Below are 10,690 nucleotides of genomic sequence, written 5' to 3'. Positions count from 1 at the left end.
GCTAACCCACAATTTCTTGACAGCTAACCCACAGTTTCTTGACAGTTAACCCACAGTTTCTTGACAGCTAACCCACAATTTCTTGACAGCTAACCCACAGTTTCTTGACAGCTAACCCACAATTTCTTGACAGCTAACCCACAGTTTCTTGACAGCTAACCCACAATTTCTTGACAGCTAACCCACAGTTTCTTGACAGCTAACCCACAATTTCTTGACAGCTAACCCACAGTTTCTTGACAGCTAACCCACAATTTCTTGACAGCTAACCCACAGTTTCTTGACAGCTAACCCACAGTTTCTTGCTAACCCACAGTTTCTTGACAGCTAACAGTTTCTTGACAGCTAACCCACAGTTTCTTGACAGCTAACCCACAGTTTCTTGACAGCTAATCCACAATTTCTTGACAACTAACCCACAATTTCTTGACAGCTAACCCACAATTTCTTGACAGCTAACCCACAATTTCTTGACAGCTAACCCACAGTTTCTTGACAGCTAACCCACAGTTTCTTGACAGCTAACCCACAGTTTCTTGACAGCTAACCCACAGTTTCTTGACAGCTAATCCACAATTTCTTGACAACTAACCCACAATTTCTTGACAGCTAACCCACAATTTCTTGACAGCTAACTCACAATTTCTTGACAGCTAACCCACAATTTCTTGACAGCTAACCCACAATTTCTTGACAGCTAACCCACAATTTCTTGACAGCTAACCCACAATTTCTTGACAGCTAACCCACAATTTCTTGACAGCTAACCCACAATTTCTTGACAGCTAACCCACAATTTCTTGACAGCTAACTCACAATTTCTTGACAGCTAACCCACAATTTCTTGACAGCTAACTCACAATTTCTTGACAGCTAACCCACAATTTCTTGACAGCTAACCCACAATTTCTTGACAGCTAACCCACAATTTCTTGACAGCTAACCCACAATTTCTTGACAGTTAACTCACAATTTCTTGACAGCTAACACAATTTCTGGCAGGTAACCCACAATTTCTTAACAGGTAAGCCATAATTTATTGACAGATAACCCACAATTCTTTGACAGGTAACCCACAATTCTTTGACAGGTAATCCACAATTCTTTGACAGGTAACCCACAGTTTCTTGATAGTTAACCCACAATTTCTTGACAGCTAACCCACAATTCTTTGAAAGGTAACCCACAATTCCTTGACAGGTAACCCACAATTCTTTGACAGGTAACCCACAATTCTTTGAGAGGAAACCCACAATTCCTTGACAGCTAACCCACAATTCTTTGAAAGGTAACCCACAATTCCTCGACAGGTAACGCACAATTCTTTGAGAGGTAACCCACAATTCCTTGAGAGGTAACCCACAATTCCTTGACGGTAACCCACAATTCCTTGAGAGCTAACCCACAGTTCCTTGACAACTAACCTATAATTCCTTGAGAAAACATTAAGCAACGTTTCAGTCCATCCTGGATGGTCGAAACTTGATAAATAGCCCTGGATGGTCCGAAACGTCATCAGAGGTTTTCTAACAAAATCGTAGTCAGGGTGTGAATTGTTCCAGTCACAATATTGTAAACTGGATTGCTGAGTGTACAGTCTGTAGGTAAATGATCCCAGTCATGATCTGAATGGCTAAATGGTCAGTCAGAGGGTAGGTGAATGATCCCAGTCATGGACAGGATAACTGAATGAACATTGTCATGGTAGGTTAATGATGAGTCAAAGCCATCAGTGTATACATAGTTAAGTTAGAGGCTGCTTCTAACTGGGTTGTCGAGAGTGACAAACTGAACAATCATCACACAGCAACTAAACAGGTTGATGAGAGTGCTTCTGGGAGTGTTGATGAGGGTGTTTCTGGTAGTGTTGATGAGAGTTCTTCTGGCAGTGTTGATGAGAGTGCTTCTGGTAGTGTTGATGAGAGTGCTTCTGGTGGTGTTGATGAGAGTGCTTCTGGTAGTGTTGATGAGAGTGTTTCTGGTAGTGTTTACTAACATCTCAGTACGATGCTACGATGGTAATCATGGCACTGATCCCTCGGTTATGAGGCCTGGCCTTCAATTAAGGTCATTACTTTTAAATATGGTTCTTCTCGTGAATTAAAACCCACGCTAGGTATTACCCTAAGGTAATACACTGGGTTAATACACTGGAGTAATACTACTCATCCTACTTAGCTTAGTAGTACAGTGTTACAATAGAGTACATCGCCTCGGTGTATTTCTGTGGGGGAAAAAAGGGGGTGAATTTTTTGACTGTACTCACCTCCGTGTTGTGGATATAGAAGTCTGTGTTCTGTAGCAGCAGCACCTGAGTGGTGGGCGTGGGCGGCAGTGATGACGCGGGCGTGGGGTGTGAGATCGCGGTTGTGAGTGCGAGATCGCGCGCGAGGTGGTGGGTTAGGTGCGCTGGTGGGCGTGAGGAGAGGTGGAGTGAGCTGCAGGTGACACAGCCACGCTATTTACCAGGCTAGGGAAGGCTAGGGGAGGATAGAGGAGGATAGGGGAGGGGGAGTCACCTGGCCAGGCGCAGACGCACTTTACGCCCACAGCTTTCTCTCCGCCCCCACACCCCCACACCCCCACACTTTCAACACCCACACTCACCCTAAACACCTGTCATCTCGCAAATATTTCCAGTATTCTCCCACTCCACCCACACGTGTTCCCCACTCCACCCACACGTGTTCCCCACTCCACCCACACGTGTTCCCCACTCCACCCACACGTGTTCCCCACTCCACCCACACGTGTTCTCCACTCCACCCACACGTGTTCCCCACTCCACCCACACGTGTTCCTCACTCCGCCCACACGTGCTCCCTACTCCACCCATACGTGCTTCCCACTCCACCCACATGTGTTCCACACTCCACCCACACGTGTTCCCCACTCCACCTACACGAGCTCCCCAATCCACCCACATCTGTTCCCCACTCCGCCCACAGGTGTTCTTCACTCCACCCACAAGAGTTCCCCACTTCACCCACAGGTGTTCCCCACTCCACAAACAGATATTCTCCACTCCACCCACACATATTCTACACTCAATACACACAGGTGTTCCCCACTCCACACAGGTGTTCCCAACTCCAAATATAGGTATTCCCCACTCCACCCACACGTGTTCCCCACACCACAAAACAGGTTTTCTTCACTTCACACACAGGTGTTCCCCACTCCACACACGTGTTCCCCACTCCACGCACAAATGTTCCCACTCCACACAAAGGTGTTCCCAACTGCACACACAGGTGTTGCCCACTCCACACACAAGTGTTCCCCACTCCACACAGGTGTTCCCCACTCCACAAGCAGGTGTTCCTGCAGGTATTCCTTATTCCTTATCCTCATATCAGACATAGACAGAGATATACACCACAGTACCGTATCATCCTTTGCGGATGATACTAGGATCTGCATGAGGCTGTCATCTGCTGAGGACGCGGTTAACCTCCAAGAAGATATAAACAAAGTTTTCCAGTGGGCAACGGTAAACAATATGATGTTCAATGAGGACAAATTCCAACTACTCCGTTATGGAAAACTGGAGGAGATAATAACTAGAACAGAGTATACTACTGACTCCGGCCATACAATAGAGCGGAAAAATAATGTAAGGGGCCTGGGAGTAGTAATGTCCGAGGATCTCACTTTCAAGGATCACAACAGTGCCACGATCGCACGTGCAAAGAAAATGATAGGATGGATAATGAGAACTTTCAACACGAGAGATGCCAAGCCCATGATGATCCTTTTCAAATCACTTGTTCTCTCTAGGCTAGAATACTGCTGTACATTAACATCTCCATTCAAAGCAGATGAAATCGCAGATCTAGAGAGTGTACAGAGATCCTTTACTGCACGTATAAGTTCTGTCAAGCACCTTAACTACTGGGAACGCTTGGAAGCACTTGACTTATACTCGTTGGAACGCAGGAAGGAGAGATATATCATAATCTACACTTGGAAAATCTTGGAAGGAATTGTCCCAAATCTGCACACAGAAATCACTCCCTACGAAAGTAAAAGACTGGGCAGGCGATGCAAAATGCCCCCAATAAAAAGTAGGGGCACCATTGGTACACTAAGGGAAAACACCATAAGTGTCCGGGGCCCAAAACTGTTTAACAGCCTCCCATCAAGCATTAGGGGAATTGCCAATAAACCCCTGGCTGCCTTCAAGAGAGAGCTGGACAGATACTTAAAGTCAGTGCCGGATCAGCCGGGCTGTGGCTCGTACGTTGGACTGCGTGCGGCCAGCAGTAACAGCCTAGTTGATCAGGCCCTGATCCATCGGGAGGCCTGGTCATGGACCGGGCCGCGGGGGCGTTGATCCCCGGAATAACCTCCAGGTAACCAGGTAACTACACACACAGGTGTTGCTGCCTCCACAAACAGGTGTTCCCCACCCCTCACACAGGTATTCACCCCCTCCACTACCAGTTACATTAAATGTCATACTACCAGTCATACTACCAGTTATACTACCAGTCATACTACCAGTCATACTACCTGTCATACTACCAGTCATGCTACCAGTCATACTACCAGTCAAACTACCAGTCATACTACCAGTCATACTACCAGCCATACTGCCAGTCATACTACCTGTCATACTACCAGTCATACCACCAGTCATATTAATGTGATACTACCAGTCATAATACCAGTTACACTACTAGTCGTACTACCAGTCATACTACCAGTCATACTACCTGTCATACTACCAGTCATACTACCAGTTATGCTGCCAGTCATACTACCAGTTATGCTACCAGTCATACTACCTGCAATGCTACCAGTCATACTGCCAGTCATACTACCAGTCATACTACCAGTCATACTACCAGTCATACTACCAGTCATACTACCTGTCATACTACCAGTCACACTACCAGTTATGCTGCCAGTCATACTACCAGTTATGCTACCAATCATACTACCAGTCATGCTACCTGCCATGCTGCCAGTCATACTGCCGGTCATACTACCAGTTATACTACCATTCATGCTGCCAGTCATACTACCAGTCATACTACCAGACAAACTACCAGTCATACTACCGGTCATACTACCAGTCATACTACCAGTCATACTACCAGTCATACTGCCAGTCATACTACCTGTCATACTACCAGTCATACCACCAGTCATATTAATGTGACACTACCAGTCATAATACCAGTTACACTACTAGTCGTACTACCAGTCATACTACCAGTCATACTACCTGTCATACTACCAGTCATGCTACCAGTCATGCTGCCAGTCATGCTACCTGTCACTCTACCAGTCATACTACCTGTCATACTACCAGTCATACTACCAGTTATGCTGCCAGTCATACTACCAGTTATGCTACCAGTCATACTACCTGCCATGCTACCAGTCATACTGCCAGTCATACTACCAGTCATACTACCAGTCATACTACCAGTCATACTACCAGTTATGCTGCCAGTCATACTACCAGTTATGCTACCAATCATACTACCAGTCATGCTACCTGCCATGCTACCAGTCATACTGCCAGTCATACTACCAGTCATACTGCCAGTCATACTACCTGTCATACTACAAGTTATACTACCAGTCATACTACCAGTCATACTACCAATCATACTACCAGTCATACTACCAGTCATACTACCAGTCAAACTACCAGTCATACTACCAGTCATACTACCTGTCATACTACCAGTCATACTACCATTCATAGTAAATGTGATACTACCAGTCATACTACCAGTTACGCTATTAGTCGTAATACCAGTCATACTACCAGTCATACTACCTGTCATACTACCAGTCATACTTCCGGTCATACTACTAGACATACTACCAGTTATACTACCAGTCATACTACCAATCATACTACCAGTTATGCTAACAGTCATACTACCAGTCATACTACCAGTTATACTACCAGTCATACTACTAGTTATACTACCAGTCATACTACCAGTCATACTAACAGTTATACTACCAGTCATACTACCAGTTATACTACCAGTCATACTACCAGTCATACTGCCAGTCATATTACCTGTCATACTACCAGTCATACTACCAGTCATACTAAATGTGATACTACCAGTCATACTACCAGTTACAATACTAGTCGTACTACCAGTCATACTAGCAGTCATACTACCTGTCATACTACCAGTCATACTGCCAGTTATGCTGCCAGTCATACTACCAGTTATACTACCAGTCATACTACCTGCCATGCTACCAGTCATGCTGCCAGTCATACTACCAGTCACACTACCTGCCATGCTACCAGTCATACTACCAGTCATACTGCCAGTCATACTACCTGTCATACTACCAGTCATTCTACCAGTCATATTAAAAGTCATACTACCATTCATACTACCAGTCAAACTACCAGTCATACTACCAGTCATACTACCAGTCATACTACCAGTCAAACTGCCAGTCATACTACCAGTCATACTACCAGTTACACTACTAGTCGTACTACCAGCCATACTACCAGTCATACTACCAATCATACTACCTGTCATACTACCAGTCATACTACCACTTACACTACTAGTCGTACTACCAGTCATACTACCAGTCATACTACCAGTTACACTACCAGTCATGCTACCAGTCATACTACCAGTCATACTACCAGTCATACTACCAGTCATACTACCAGTCAAACTACCAGTCATACTACCAGTCATACTACTAGTCAAACTACCAGTCATACTACCAGTCATACTACCAGTTATGCTACCAGTCATAATACCAGTCATGCTACCAGTTATACTACCAGTCATACTACCAGTCATACTACCAGTTATACTACCAGTCATACTACCAGTTATACTACCAGTCATACTACCAGTTATACTACCAGTCATACTACCAGTCATACTACCAGTCATACTACCAGTCATACTACCACTTACACTACTAGTCGTACTACCAGCCATACTACCAGTCATACTACCAGTCATACCACCAGTCATACTACCAGTTACACTACCAGTCATGCTACCAGTCATACTACCAGTCATACTACCACTCATACTACAAGTCATGCTACCACTCATACTACCAGTCATACTATCAGTCATACTACCAGTCATACTACCAGTCATGCTACCAGTTACACTACCAGTCATACTACCAGTCATACTACCAGTCATGCTACCAGTTACACTACCAGTCATGCTACCAGTCATACTACCAGTCATATTACCAGTCATACTACCAGTCATACTACCAGTTACACTACCAGTCATGCTACCAGTCATAATACCAGCCATACTACCAGTCATACTACCAGTCATACTACCAGTTACACTACCAGTCATACTACCAGTCATACTACCAGTCATACTTCCAGTCATACTACCAGTCGTACTACCAGTCATACTACCACTCATACTATCAGTCATACTACCAGTCATACTACCAGTCGTACTACCACTCATACTACCAGTCATACTATCAGTCATACTACCAGTCATACTACCAGTCATACTACCACTCATACTACCAGTCATACTACCAGTCATACTACCAGTCATACTACCAGTCATGCTACCAGTCATACTACCAGTCAAACTACCAGTCATACTACCAGTCATACTACCAGTCATACTACCAGTCATGCTACCAGTCATACTACCAGTCAAACTACCAGTCATACTACCAGTCATACTACCAGTCATACTACCAGTCATACTAGATTCACCATTCAGTCTTCCAGTCTTTTTAATGAACTTTTTCCTCACACTTCTACTCAGCTAATCTTGGATTCATCCAGTGACTGGTGCCACATAGTGGAGAGGTTTAACAGCAGATCAGCCACAGAGTGGCCTTTTCTGAAGCCATATTGACGGTTACAAAGAAACAAGTAGCAAATGATAAACGTTGTCATCTGCCGTGAGATTATTGTCCCAAGAATCTTGGCAATGATTGACGTAAGTGATACTGGTCTGTAGTTACTGATTTCTGCTCTGCTCTTCTTTTTGTAAACAGGGACTATATTTGCCTCTTTCCACAGAGAAGGTCGTCTGCACTCCACTAGGCAGTGCTGATGGATGCGAGTTTACGGTGCTGCTAACGGGTTTGCGTATCCATTCAGCAATCTTGGACTCATCTTAAGTGGTCCCACAGCCTTTCTTTGGTCCAAGGATGTGAAGAGACGATGCACTTCGTCTTGCCTTATTGTCACCTCTGACAACTTTGATACAGTTTTTGCGGCTAGCAAAAGAGATTACTTTGCTGAATCAGGAACTTGCATCTTAGCAGCAGAGTGTAAGGCAAAGAGGTCAGCTTTCTCCTATCTACTAGCAGAATAGGTTCCATCCTACAGATTTAGAAGTGAAATAATTTCATCAGGTGAATAACCAAGGACCATCAGGTTTTGGAGCCCGCTCTACCTGGCACCAGTTTTCATTTTGTGTCAGCCTTCCATCTAGAGATGGTCCACTGTTATACCGTCTTCAAGTCTTATAGGTAATCAGTCCCTCAGCCTGGAATCGATGTGTTCAGTCCATCACTCTTGTAGGAAGTACAGCCTCTCGACAAAGACAACCGAACCAAGGACGATCTCAAGACTTCGTCAAATACTACCGGTGAAGAATAAATTTTTATTGGAGGTTAAGGATGTGTTAGGTGAAGGCATTCACTTGGTTATCACCGTCACCTTGGAGCAGAGCATTCCAATCGGAGGCCGCGAGCTCAGAGCAAAGGGCCAGCCAGTTACCTCTTTCACACAGGCAGGTTGCTCTCCCTCTCTTCCTCCATTTCTTTACCTTTCCCGTTGTAAAGCTCTTCTTCATTGCTTAATCTTATTATGAGTGTCTCACCAAAAACGTCAGAACCTCCTGTATAGAGTCAGAAAACTTAAGCGGGAGAATAACGACACAATACACCAATGCTTCACACGGGATGGGAAGATTCTTGTTAGGAAAACAAATGTAGGTCAACTGTACACAATCACGAACGAGAATGATCTATCACGATTTCTCAGGGATATTAATTTTACAGAGAATAACTAAACCTAAAAGCCTACGTGTAGTGTATGTTTTGCTCCATTATTGTACAAATTCCACAGTACAATCTCTTAGTAATCAAAAAATCAACTACCTCAGTAATGTGATTTTATTAGTAAGCATAAGTCACCTTATGTTATATAATTTTCTTAATTACTATTGTTTGCTTAAATATTTGCTTAATTAATACTTTCTCTGTCCATATTACAACCTCATATTTCTTTAAATACTATTAATTGCTATTACTTACCAAATTAATTATCAAATACTATTTTTACTATCAGTACAATTTACTCTTAATATTTTTGACATTAATTTAATTACCATTACTTGTCTAATTACCATAACCTGATTTAATACCACATTTACTATCTTAGAGTAGTTCCTGACTCTTAAATACCTTGTACTGCCAATTAAGCTCTAGTATAACTACCAGTGCAATATTGAACCCAAATAACTGTTCTTAAAATTTAGTACTTGAAGTAAACATTTCTTTTTTCTTTTTATTTTTACTAATTAATATTTTTTGTAATCATTATTACTTACTAAAATTTTATTAAACACCATATTTACTACCAGTCAGTTTTACTTTTGTACATTAAACATTATTTTATACTTTTCTTAACCTTTTGTTGCCAAATTTTCAAGTTTGTATATTCACCTCCAACCTTTATATTATCCTGTGTACCTGTGTACCTGTGTACCTGTGTACCTGTGTACCTGTGTACCTGTGTACCTGTGTACCTGTGTACCTGTGTACCTGTGTACCTGTGTACCTGTCTACCATCTTACTATCATATTATAACCAAGACATTGCCATTTTTATTTTTTTTTATTTTATTCTTTTGGTACATTAATTTGTGTATTTTGTCTTGTCAATTTCAATCTAGTTATACTCTAGTTCTTGTTAACAACTTATATTAAACCTTAGTGCAATTGCAAGTGAGAGTCTTGTACCATTTTAATTTGTATTTTTATATTAATAGTTTATACCTAGTTGTACTTTAGCTCATTCTAACTCAATACTTAGACAACACTAAATTCATTTATTAGACCTTAGTGCAATTACAAGATTGAGTCTGGTGCTATTTGTAATTTGTATTTTTATAGTACTAGTTTATACCTAATTGTACTTTAGCTCATTCTAGCACAACACATAGACAATATCAACTTCATTATGTTTATTAGTGACTATACTCTATATGACCAAAGTGCTTTAGCTATATACTTATCCAAACTTCCCACTACTATAGTTATCGGTATTAGAACTCACCACATAATACAGGATATAAACAACCACTATTTAAACCTAAAAGATTAATGATCACGTTGACCCTGATCTAAACCTCCATAATTTAACACACAATCAAAACTTATTGGAAAGTAACTGCCTTTATTACACAGCATCACGAGCCAGCACTATCCTAAACACTGCTCAAAGTCTATCAGTTCTTAACTACAACATCAGGTCCTTAAGCAAACACTATGATGGCCTCCTGGCACTCCATGAGTCGCTAAAGACACCCTTCTCCTGCATTATTCTTACTGAGACCTGGTTTAAGCAGGACACAACAGATATCTATCCACTACCAGGATACACAGGATGCTTAGACTATTCAACAAACATTGCCCTATAAAAACGAAACAGATCACGAATAAAC

General features: G+C 42.4%; 1 protein-coding gene across 1 annotated transcript in view; it reads right to left on the bottom strand.

Moving 5' to 3' along the window:
- The window catches only part of sNPF (short neuropeptide F precursor), a 759,653-nt gene extending 757,202 nt beyond the window's left edge, over positions 1-2,451 (bottom strand). The window contains exon 1 of the mRNA XM_070088529.1: positions 2,267-2,451. The gene's annotated coding sequence lies outside the window, so the exon portion shown is untranslated. The remainder of the gene's footprint in view (positions 1-2,266) is intronic.
- Positions 2,452-10,690: the final 8,239 nt, after the last annotated feature.

Source organism: Cherax quadricarinatus, chromosome 2 (genome assembly GCF_038502225.1).
Source record: "Cherax quadricarinatus isolate ZL_2023a chromosome 2, ASM3850222v1, whole genome shotgun sequence".
Lineage (NCBI taxonomy): Eukaryota > Metazoa > Arthropoda > Malacostraca > Decapoda > Parastacidae > Cherax > Cherax quadricarinatus.
Note: the sequence above shows the minus strand (reverse complement) of the source record. Positions and strands in the feature narration are given on the sequence as shown.